The sequence below is a fragment of the Capsicum annuum genome, chromosome 5 (genome assembly GCF_002878395.1).
Source record: "Capsicum annuum cultivar UCD-10X-F1 chromosome 5, UCD10Xv1.1, whole genome shotgun sequence".
Classification (NCBI taxonomy): domain Eukaryota; kingdom Viridiplantae; phylum Streptophyta; class Magnoliopsida; order Solanales; family Solanaceae; genus Capsicum; species Capsicum annuum.
Genome location: NC_061115.1, coordinates 213,101,760 through 213,115,576, shown reverse-complemented (window position 1 = coordinate 213,115,576; position 13,817 = coordinate 213,101,760).

Below are 13,817 nucleotides of genomic sequence, written 5' to 3'. Positions count from 1 at the left end.
GTGAATTAGTGTTTAGGAGGTGATGTTGTTGGTGACTTTATTTGTTGAAAATGCTTGTTGTTGGTGACTTTATTTGTTGAAAATATTTAAGTGTTGGTGACTTTAATAGTGAACTTTTGTTTAGAAGGTTATGTTGTTCGTTACTTTATTTGTTGAAAATGCTTAAGTGCCGGTGACTTTAATAGTGAATTAGTTTCGTTGGTGCCTTTGTTAGTTGAAAAAGCTTAAGTTTTGGTGACTTTAATAGTGAACTAGTGCTTAGAAGGTGATGTTGTTGGTGACTTTATTTGTTGAAAATGCTTAAATGCCGGTGACTTTAATAGTGAATTAGTGTTTAGAAGTTAGTTTCGTTGGTGCCTTTGTTAGTTGAATTTTGTTTAGAAGGTGATGTTGTTGGTGACTTTATTTATTGAAACTGCTTGATCTAATTAGTTGAATGTGATTGATTGCGTAGATGGAAGACGATTATAGCTGGATATATCACCGAAACAATGATAATAGAATGGGTATTAGGGAGTAATTTGTTGAGGGTGTCAAAAGATTTGTTGAACATGCTAAGACACTTGATCTTTGGACACATTTTCGGTTAATTCGTTGTCCTTGTGTTAGATTTGATGGTATAAATCTTGTAAGTGAAGAAGATGGAAAGGAACATCTTTATAGAAAGGGGTTTCACGAGGACTTTTTAAGATTGCGTGGTCTAGGCCCCCTAGATGATTTCAGCACGGATGATGATATGGAAGATGAGGACGAATTCGATGATGATGAGTGTTAGTTTTGTGATTTTTGTATGTCTTGTACTTTAAATTTAGACATTTTGTTGTTTGAAATTATTGTTGTAGTATTTTCGCACTCACTTTTGTTGGATATTTTGTATGTGTTGTACACTTTTGAAAATTTCCATTTGTTTTTTTTGTTGTTGTTGTATTTTCATTTTGGTTACTGCTGTATATTATTGTTGTGGTTGCATGCAGTATTTGGGTTTTCAATTTTATTTTATTTTTAAATTTCCAGAAAAATCGACCACAAGTGGTCGGTTTTTCTATATATTTTTTTTTTGCAAAGAACCGACCACAAGTGGTTGGTTTTTCTAAATTTTTTTTTTTTTTGTAAAAATCCGACCACAAGTGGTCGGCTTTTTCTATATATTTTTTTTTGCAAAAAACCGACCACTTGTGGTCGGTTTCTTATAAAATTAATTTATTAGTTTAACTAAAAACCTACCACACGCGGTCGGTTTTTAGTTAAATTAATAAAATTAATTTTATAAAAAACCGACAACTTGTGGTCGGTTTATTTTTCCCTAAAATTATTTTTTTATTTAAATAAAATAATAATAAATTTTAAAAATGAATATATATATTTTCTAAAAAATCGACCACTCAAGGTCGTTTTTTGAAAAGCTACCGCTACTTTTCTGACCAAAGATTTTGGTCAGTTGTGTGGTCGAAAAATGAGAAAAAACGACCACTTGTGGTCGATTTTTCTTTTTTTTTCAGTAGTGAAAAGGAACGATGAAGAATTCGAAGCTGTTATGGTCGGAGAACAAGGCTGTTACATCGATTGACGGTTGAAGTCGAAATGAAACTCGAAGCCCAATTATTTATCATCAGAGGTTGAAGTCGCCGGGGATTAAAAGGAGAAATTTGCTGTCGAGAGAGGGGAGAGAGACAGTCAATGATTTGGATTGAAGAGGGGTGTGGGTTGGGTTGATTTGTATTTTTGAAAAGATTAGAAAGTTTTGAAAATATTAATCAAGTACACAATTAACTTAATCAAGTTTTCTAATTATATTTAACCCTTTTAGTTGGTCAATGTCACCAATCCTTCAATTTTCTCAAATAACAATACGATACAATAAATACAACCAACAAAACAAGCTGTTAAGCAGTGTGTTTTTATTAAGGGAAGAGTGAAATCATTTTGGTCATAACTCTAAATATTTATTAGTATCGTTTTATGAATACATCCGATGTAGACTACCTTTTCTTTTCCTCGGACAAATATACGCGTAATTAGGACTGGACATAAAATATCAAAATTCAAATTACCTAATTAGATAAAAAATTTTGGTAATTGGTATTCAGTAATTCAATATTTGATATAATGTCTGGGAGTAAAATTTTAATATTTTGGTATTCAAGGTTGAATTTGGTACAAGATATTAATATCGTTTGGTATTCGATATTTAGTGAATATCAATTTATATACATACATACATATATATGTGTGTGTGTGTGTGTATAATACGATATGTCTAACTAAATCAATAGACAATTGTATTAGTCATCTCAAAGAATCTCTTGGACTTTAGTAATATATTCGTAAAAAGCACAAAAAAGAATACTAAATAGGATTTCTATTAAATATATTCTTTGAAGTTTAAACATAGTTTGGACATCTCCAACTTTAATATGGTATTACCAAATACTGTACCGAATTAAAGTTTAATTTACCAATTACCGAATTATCGAATCGACGTTTAAAAGTATGGTATGTGGTATCCTCTCTCAAATACCAATTACCGAATTATCATACTCTGACTTTAAAAGTATCGAACCGAATACCGAATGTTCCACCCCTACCCATAACTATAAAAGAAAATTTCACACATAATTTTAGTATGATAGTGAAATATTTTCTTAAACTTTTTCCTTCTTGAAATCATTTTCTACAATTTTGTTGCCTTATTGTTGGCAATCTTCACATGACAATCATGAACGGAGCTTGGCTTTAGCATATAGACTAATCCCGATGTGACTGATAAGGAAAAATAATTTCAGAGTGATGGATAAGGAGAAATAATGTTGAGATAAAATGTAGGAGTAATTTATTCTATGTTTGGTTGGAGGTATTAAGTAGTTTTGGGATTATACATCCCTCTATTTGTATCATAGTGATATGATAATTTATTTCATATACATGATGGATAACTTATTTCAAAATAGCTAATTTCAGGATACCTTATTTCTAACCAAACGACCCCAGCTTAGCTACAATGAAATACTTAAAAGATTTTTAATTAGCTTTGAATAAATTAAAATTATTTTAATAAGATCTTTAATATTTACCTTAGTATACAACAAAATGATCTACAAATGCTGAAAATAAATTTTATCATTACCAATCACACTCAATATAAATAAAATTAAAACATAGCCCAGTAAGTATCATCCACAAAAAGGTATTTTCAAGAAATAAATATTATTTAGTTCTTATTGGAACATGTTAATCTATACGAAATAGATAACACGTAAATCGTAAAATAGTACTTATACTGCCTTTAATATTAAATACGAAAAAAGGTCAAACATATCCCTAAATTTTTAGAAATGGTATAATAAATACCTTTTATTATGCTTTTAGATTGTCAACATCCTTGTCGTCATACTTTTGAACCATATATACCCCTGAACTTCAAAAGTGGTATGCAAAACCTTTCATTATACGTTTAACTTATCAATTCTTTATCATAGCACTTTTGGATCATATTAAATTACCTGGAGAGACAGATAACATTTATCACAGTACATATAGCTTATTTTCTTTTATTTTACGCGAATTTAAAACCTCACTCATATCATATTATTTTACCTGCATTACACGTGGATAAAAATTTAACACGCATTTCTTTCTACCAAAAGACCCTCACCTTTTGTTGAGGGAGAGTGAGATGAGGAACAAAGGGTGAGAGTCTTTTGATAGAAAGAATTGTGGGCTAAATTTTTATCTGGGTCTAATGCAGGTAAAATAATACTAAAAATTATATAAACACACAATTTATGTTTCCATTATTATAAAAAAATCTTAACTCCCTAAACATATTACATAAATTTCATTTTTTATGTTTCTCTCTCTAAAAGTACATATACAAAAGTAATCCTATTTCTTTCACAATTTTTCCCCTAAAAAGTAGGCTTCAATCAAGCTAAACAAAAGTCCTCTTTCTTTCAGCGTTTTTCCCTAAAAAGTAGGCTTCAATCAAGCACCGATTACCATTTTGAAATCAACCGTGTCTGCGTTTGAGTCCAACTAATAGCATTCAATTTTAACTTAATCTCCTTTTATCATTCTGATTTTTAAGATTTGAGGTTAGTAATTTTTCTTCTATATTTACTTAACCAAAATTTTGGAGATTTTCGAATGAACAAATTGTTGCATGTTGTGATTAAGTAATTTTTTGGGTTTCTACTTTACCAAAATTTAGTTTCTATAGCCGGATTGTCTTGTTTTCTTATCAAAATCGTCTATTTGAAGTACAAAATTAACTACATAGTACTTAGTAAATGGATGATTCTCCTTCTTTTAGTTTAGGATTAACTTAGTTAGAGTATAATGAACCAACAAATTCGATAGTTGAGTTTGTTCCCGAAGTTTTCTATTACGAGGAACCTAACTTTAATGAAAACAGATCCAAATGTCGTAACGACCCCATCAAGATAAAAAAGATTAACAAAGTTGCTACTGGAAAGTCAAAAAAATCAATGAGAGAATCCTCAAGAAAAGCCGAAAAAAATGATACTGCACGTCCACGTCTACCTAAGGTATTTATGATTTTTTCGATTCTTTTTTTAAATTTTGTTCTGAATTTTTTATGTATTTTTCAGTAATCTAAGGTTTTAAAACTGTTAATCAATATTGGATGGTTGTTAGTTGTTATGTAGATTATGAATTTTTTCATCTGTTTGAAGTTATGTCAGAAGTTGCATGTGGAAATACAAAACAAATCTTTGTATATATTAGGCATATATATATGTGGTGATGTGTTTGTTTGAACTACACTTATCTATATAGTTCATATACATAAGTTATTAATATGTGTTTATAAAATAGTAAATTTGTATGTGTTGTACATATATTATTCAGTACATATACATAAGTTATGTTTGGTAATATGTGTTGTTATGTTTGTTTGAGGCACTAGTCATTTCATGTGTATATGAATTACATATACAAAATCTGCCATTTTTCTTAAACTTTTAGTGAGATGTCTAGTTCATATACATCTCTATTTCTATGTATATGTTGGTTGTGATGCTACCAATTTACATGTCTGACAGCAAATTTTTTGAAGAAACATCTCGTACTAATTGCACAAATCTTGAAACATATAGGGATAAGATGAGTCAAAGAACACAATTAGTGAATCAACATCCATTCGAGGTTGAGTATGTGCAAAACATTATGCAACAAGAATGTGATAGCGTGTAAGTATTCTTCTATATTTTTTTTTGTGAACTATTACTGTATATGTTTTATACGGAATAACGTGTTTGTTTCTTTGCTTGTAAATACTATGAAAAAATGTGTAAGCTTTTGTATGCATGTCAGGGACTGTGGAGTCTTTGTTGCTGGGTATGTAGAATACCTAAGTAAAGGAATGGACGTGCATTTTGTTGGTTTTAAAGCAGAATACCATCGAATGCGATACACATCACTCCTTCAGAATTACGGTATTCAAAAAGCAAAGAAAGATTATGTTAGTGAAAATGATGACCCTCCAAGACCAAGGACAAAAATTATAACACTTTCTAATGAAAGTGGAATAGTTAGCATTGAGTAGTCTTAAAGATGATTATGGTGAAGACTTTTTTTCTCTATGAATTTGTTAGGAATGTTGAATTTAAAGTACTTTAGATGTTTTGTATGGCACAATACTGTTATAACACATTTTAATCAACGTATATGGATTATAAATAAACAAAATTTCAACATGATTATTATGTCTTGTACATTAGATATCGAATTTTGCGTATGAAAATGTATACATACATATGTACTATAGCATTTTGGACATTAGATATCAAATTTTGTGTATGTACTATAATTACTGTACAACAATTCTAATTATTTTTTTATATAAATTTGTCAATCTCATATAATTCTTACAGGGTGTAAACGTGTATATGGTCGCCTATACATAGAATTTATATTCAATGCAAATTATTTACGAAATCATTAAATATTTATATGTTCATATATACATGTACCATAACTTTAACGTATGCATATTTTAACTGTACACAAAAGAAGAATCGTTTTTATTTCAACGTATCAACACATAAACTACATTGTTATTAAAAACAAATGAATAGTTTTCAAGAGTATAGAAAAACTAACAAACTGCATTTTGTTTTGGTTATGCGTGTATTTGTTTGTCTACATATACACAACACTGTATTTATAACACTGTATGTATATTAGAGAACATGAGTAAACTTAGTTATGTATATTAGATAATATACATAACTGTTTATGTATTTTAAATAACATACATAGCTGATTTAAAGGCTATATTTAAATCTAATATACATAACTGTTTATGTATTTTAAATAACATACATAGCTGATTTAAAGGCTATATTTAAATGTTATGTATATTAGATAATATACATAACTGTGTAATACATAAAAAATTTCTCTAACATATTTATCTATATACATAATTGTATATGTATTTTAAAATATATACATAGCTGATTTAAACTCTATAGCTAAATGTTATATATGTTACATAACATACATACAATGTGTTACATATTTTGCACCTTATATACATAACATTGTTAAATATAGGTCAAACCCATCGATAGGACCTTGAACGTGTCCTGAAAATTCACTTAGACCCTCCAATTAAGGCTTGTACCTATTTGACCCCTCAAGTGCTAAAATTGATACGTATCAGACACAAAATGTTGATTTGGCAAGGATAGTATGTTACACTCTCCTTGGGCGCGTGAACAGTAGATTAAACAATATTTTACGTACAAACTTATATTTAAATCATTTTATTAATATTATTTTTAATTATTATAATTTCTTAATTAAAAAAAAAAAGGAAACCCCCTCCCCTTTCATCGTTTTCTTCACTCAACCCCCCCCCCCTCATCTTCTTCACACACACACACACCTCTCATCGTCTTCACACCCTCCTCCGTTCTCCTCGTCACACACCCATCGAATCCACTAAAATTGAAATACTTCATCCTGATCCACCATATAGAACATTCTACAGTTTCTTGATCCAAAATTTTCTCTTCCCATTCAAAATTTTTGGGTAAATCTGGAAAAGGGGTTTCTTGATTTTGACCAAAAGAGTTTAACTGAATTGTATTCATGGATTTATCTCATTAAAGGGTGTCTAGAAATTTGAAAATCTTGAAAAAAAAAAAACTTAAAAAGGTCTCTTCAATTGAGTGCTTTGGTTTACTCGTGGTGGAAATTACCATTGAACAAGAACGAAAATGTCAACATTGTTTCTGCGACTATGTGTGTGTGTGAACTCTCTCTGTGTGTGTGCGCGAGGGAAAGAGGGTGTGTGAAGATGACGACTGTGGAGGGGTGTTGCTGCGACTGTGTCTCTGTGTGTGAACTCTGTGTGTGTGTGAACTGTGTATGTGTAAGGAGGAGGGGGTGTGAAGATGACGACTGTGGAGGAGGGTTGCAAAGATGACGACTGTGGAGGGGGGAGGGGGTGTTTTGCTTTTTTTCTTTGTTTTTTTAATTAAAAAATTATTATTACATAGATATTTAAAGAGAAATATTGCCAAATCAGCAACTCCATCTTTTAATTTTTTTTTGCCATGTATTTTTTTTTTCAATTAGCCCTTTTTTCCACATCAGCGTGTGTGTGTTGCACACACTTGAGCCTTTTGCTGATTGGGAAAAAAATGCCTAATTGAAACAAAATTTGGGGAGTTTACATAATCTCTATTTATGTAACTGTTTACATATAATTTAATTTCTACTAAAATATAGTATTATAAGTCATGTTGTGTTTGTCCTACAAGTACACTGTTTGTCCTAATTAAAATGTGTTTATATATAAATGATTACAAACATTACTGAATAAACAATGCACGTACAAGTGACAATGAAAAAATCTAATTAACGGAACAAATACATACACAACACTAATAAGAAAAAAATACATCAAACTTAAATTTTAAACTGAAGTAAACTTAAATGTATTTCAATGCATAAATACGAAACTAAAACAGTTCAATAAAGTAATTTCTAAAAAATTGATAGCAAAAGAACGCTCCTTTGCACGTCATGCCTTCATATAATTTATATCCACACCATATACAACTTTCATTTCTTCGATGATGTCCCTGGGTGTGTGCCTTCTTTTATAGTTAACTAACTTAGAAGCCGTGAATTCACAAACAAAAGCAGTAGTCATCAAAATATTCTTCAGTACCCAATCACTCAAAGGTCATGTATGTTCTGCGTTAAATCTCCGAATTATAAAAACATCTATTTTTTTGTAACTAGATGCTTCCAACGTTCACTTATAATCCTCATTGTAACATCGGAGAACATAGCTGAAATATAAAAAAGTCATTCAAATGGTTAAAATTTGTATCAATCCATAAGTTTTTAGGATTTTTATGTTACAAATCCGTTATACTTCAATAAAAAACACACACATATACATCACAGCATAATTTACCATATTTTTAATACACATATGCAACACAGCAAATCTACTATACATTTATAAACAAATTAAACATAGATCAAAATTGTTTCTTCAAGCATTTGAAACAAATAAATCACAGCATAATTTATCGTATCATGGCATCACAGGTCACATATCAACAGGATAAGAATTAGTAAAAATTACATATATAACGACATGTTTACTAGTATTTACTAAAAATCCTAATTATTTTTAAAATTTTATAAAATCCCTACTTTTAGTCTTTGAGATACATGTTACTTAACTTAGATACATCCTACAGATACATGTTTTAATTAAATTAATTAGCACGTTTTAAGAAATGTAATAGCTTAAGTAGCATTAAAACAGTAATGAAGCAAACTAATTATAGTAAAACAAAATAATATCCCACGATTTATGGTAATTAGTTTGTTATTCCACTAATCTAAACAAGAACCTTTCCATAATCTGTTTTGGAATTTCAAAAAGTTCATACGACTTGTTCAAAAATATAATATGACCATTTTTTTATTTCTTATGTTTTTTCGAGTAATTCAATGAATATTTCAGTGTTATTACGTCATTTCGGCGTTTGGGCTAACGATATCAACTACGAAGGATATAAGAGCGATGGAATCATGGTTAGTGAACACGTAACTTACAAAAAACTGATTTCGACAATTGTTGTAGAACTGAAAATTGATGAAAGCAGGAAAAAAATTGATGCTCGTTACATAGTTGATGGTAATGCAGCACCGTTGTTGATTCGTAACGAGATGTGTGTGAAGCTTTATATCAAAATTGAGAAAAGGGAGCGTGGCGTTGAGGTTGGGCAAATCTATAAGGACAAGTGTACTCTAATTTCAGTTATGACATGGTATGCAGTTGAGCATTTCTTCAATTTCTATGCTAAAAGATCGAACAAGAAAAGATATGTTTAGTATTTATCGTATCAGTTGTTGTTAATTATCTCTACTTTAATGAATTATGTATCTAACGTTACATAATTATTATTTTACACAAATCTATTTTAAGGTCGAGATACATATTTCTGTGCACGTGATACATTTTTCTAATATTGTAGCTGAGATTCTATAGTTGTGTTTAATTAAGTATCTCGTTGTGTTTTAGTTTTATCTATATCAACATACGAAAGATACATAATAATATTATTATAGATACATGTTGTATACGTTTGTGCAGTTTATATATCTATTTTTTCACTAGGTGAAGAAAAATATGTTGAAATTTTGTTTTCATTGTTGCAACAATGTCTTAAAATATTGTTCGGAGGATTGTGTTTGGATATTTAAAGCATCATGCTGGCGGGGGACTAAACTCTTTAAATTTAGATTTTTTCAAGATGTCCACACATGCCCGTTGAAAGATGCTTCAGAACTTGAAAGCAATGAAACAAGGAATAAAATTGAAGCCCCATACATTGTTGATGAAAACTCATCTTCGTTGCTCATCCTAATGATATGGGTGTAAAGTTGTACAAAGAAGTTAAAAAAATATATCCAATATAATTTTATTTTTGAAAGAATGAAGAACTTATAGCAGTTACAAATTAGGATTCTCAATAAAGAATTCAAATAAAATAAAATTCTTAATTTTTACTCGAATTGCTAAAAATGAAATATTTTTCTGAAAATTGTGAATGAATTTTTAAGACATCAGTCGAAAGGATTCAAAATTATTCAAAGTAAGGATGCTTCAGAACTTGAAATCGATGAAACAAGGAATAAAATTGAAGCCCCATACACTGTTGATGAAAACTAATCTTCGTTGCTCATCCTAATGATATGGATGTAAGGTTTTATATAGAGGTTAAAAAATTGTGCCCGATACAATTTTATTTTTTGAAATAATGAAGAACTCGTAGCAGTTACAAATTAGGATTCTCAATGAAGAATTCAAATAAAATAAAAAAAATTTTACTCGAATTTCTAAAAATAAAATAGTGTATTTGGTGAATTTGGTCCATTATTGTTAATTTCTATTTTTGGTCAATATTAGTAGTATTTGTGGTAAATTTTATTTTGGTCCAACATTGCTTATTTTGGTTTTTGATTAATTGAAGTATTTTTGGTAAATTTTTATTTCTTTCATTATTTCTAATTTTGATTTTTATTTAATGTAAATATGCTTTTGGTAAAATTGATTTTGGTCCAACTTACATTATGTTTGAAAGATACATATATTTACAATAACACAATACCAGAGATAAAAAAGCTTAAGTATCTATTGTTTTATAAAATATGTATCTTTGATATTAATAATTAAATCCAAAAAAATAAAATAATATGAGATACATATAACATACCCCTCATACACAATATGTATCTTTAAACTTACTAACATATATCTTTGGTATGTTGATTTCGCTAAAACATAAAAATAAGAGTTACATGTAAAACTTAAACAGATAACAAGAGATACAAGATATTAAAAAAGTATCATGTATGTCTTAATATGTATCTAAGACTAAAATTACTCAGATTTGAAATAACAAGAGATACATAAATCCTCAATAACACAAAACCAGATATACAAAAAACTTAAAATGTAACTGTTATTTTACAGAATATGTATTTTTGGTATAAATAATTGAATCAAAACAAAAATAATGTGAGATACATGCAAAACATCCTCGTATACAATATGTATCTTTAAACTTACTAACATATATCTTTGATATACTTATTTCACTAAAACTTTAAAAATAAGAGATACATATAAAAACATAAAAAGCGAACAAGCGATACAAGAAATTGAAAAAAGTATCTTTAGTGTCTAAATATGTATCTCCGTCTAAAATTGCCCATATAAGATTTCATCCTATTCTTGAGATCGACATTCATTGCTATAGTATCCAAAGTAGACGAATGCGTAAAAGGAACAGATCTCCACCATCCATTTACAAGATTTTCTGACGACCCATTATTTATAAACAGCTTCAGTTCTCTTCTTCATTGTTCAATATCATCGGAAACTGTCTGAATATGTTGAAGATAGGGACGAAGAGTCCTTTGTTTATCCTTATTCTTAATCCTCAGCAAGAAACTCTGATTACAAACTCCTCCAAATCTTTAAACTTTGTTTATCTAAGAAACTCTCGCTCTAAGAAATTCATCTCGAATGACCTGATTACCATCCAATAACGGTATAATATCATTAAATTTTTTTACCAGAGAACAAATTAGTGTAATTCGGATCTTCGATTGATAGAAACGAATTGACATAAAGAAAAACTCTCTTGTAAAACTGATTTTATTGTCCATTTTCATTTAGTTCGGAAACTTTAAGGTACTGATGAACATGAATTTTTTCGTCAATCCAATTTACACATTTTCGTTACACTGAAATCAACACTATTTTGTATAAGATAAATCTAACAAGAAATAAAAGGCAAGGGACCAAGAACAATAGGAAAAGTATATTTACAACCCATATGGTGGAGGAAAAAATGGAATTTTTTTGAAAGAAAATCGTTATACAATATTAGAAGAAATTGAAAAAGATTTTAGGAGAAAAATTTACCTTCATTAAAAATTTTGAATTAGAGGGAAAAAAGGGATGGAAATCAGCCCCTGAATTAATGGCATAGATGGTGGCAGAAGTCGTTCTTAATTTGGTAAAGAAAGGGCGTATGATGAGGGGCCTATAACTTGTATCTCAACTTTTAGCAAAAGTATTAAATGTTGTGATATAAGTAATATTTTTAAAGTGGAGGAATTTTTAGTAGTTTTGAAACTTAAGTTATTCTTTTAGGTAATTTTTCCTAAAAATTATTTCATTAAGCATTTTAAACAAATACAGCCCATGTACATGCAACTTATTAGAAAATATTTTTTATTGTATACAATATTGACGGAATTTTGTGTTTGTTACAATAGAATATACATAAAAATGTTTATGTATATGCAACCAGATATCCACTTATTCATTTGTAATTTTAAATATGATTTTCATGCTTCTGTTTGTAGTAGCATAGCTTAACATATACAAAAGACAAAGATGTATATGTTAAGTTAAAATCAGTTCTTCATATGACCACGCAAATTCTGTTTTTTGCGATTTTTTTCGTAACAACATCATTAAATAAAATCTTTAATTATATCTAAATATCATACAACTCCATATGACATTTTATCAGAAAAATGAAAATAATCTATGACATACAAATATAAACATCATAAAAATACTCACATAAGTGGAAAAAAAATGTACATTACAACTCAATCAATTATATATGTTTTTGCTTGTTAATCAATTTGCGAATACAAACAACACAATACCAAAATATTATTCTACACATATACAAAATACAGTGAATGTATATGTGGATAATAAATGACATTGCTATTTATATAACATAACCTTGTTTCCCTGCAATTTAAAAATTTAGGTCATCAATTTCATGTGCTCAACACGAAAATAATCTTCATAAAATAAAATTTAATGTCATACTAATATTCATGCAAATTTAAATAAACAAATTTCTTAACAGAACTAAAAACAATATATTTTTTTGTCTGAAAAAATTGACGAAATCAACCTAAAAATAAGTCATCGGTCCCACGACAACAATTCCTTCACTTTTGTACTTAATTTATTTCCATTCTCCATTCATCAGAGTGACAACAATCTGTTTCCGCCGACTACATATATAACGTACATCAATACTTTTTCGAACTTCGTCAATATTTAATTCGGCAGCAATTGACGAAATCAACCTCAAATACGTTGTTGATTCGGCAACAACGATTCCTTCACTTTTATACTTAAACATATTATGTTTCGGATCTTCATTCACCTGAGTACCTCAAAATAATAGCAATATTCATCTTCTTGAATTCAATTAAAAAAATTTCCTTCAAAACAATAAACAAATCGATGCTAGAATTATTTTTGTTTTGTGTTTCTTGTCTGATTTATTTTTAATGTATTTGTATAATTTAAAATTTGAATTTCAATAGTTGTTACATAATTTAAGGGATGTAGTAATCCACTGAATAAATTGATTGCCTTAATTACGTCCTTAAAGGCAGAGAATCAGTTATTTTCATTTTTAACGTCAGTAACAAATTCGCATGTACACAGGCTGCTATGCATATGTTGGTTATCTAATATATATTAATCAGGAGAGAGAGTAAAGTAATTAAAAAAGTGAGAGAGAGTGTAATTACTTTTAAAGGATTGGTATTTATGTTATTTATACAAAATAATATGATATGAGTGGCTTTTAAAATTTTGAATAAAATAAAAGAATATCAGGTATATGTACACTGATAATATCACGTGTCCCTCTAGGTAACTTAATATGATCCAAAAGTATGACGGTAAGGACATTGACAAGCTAAAAATA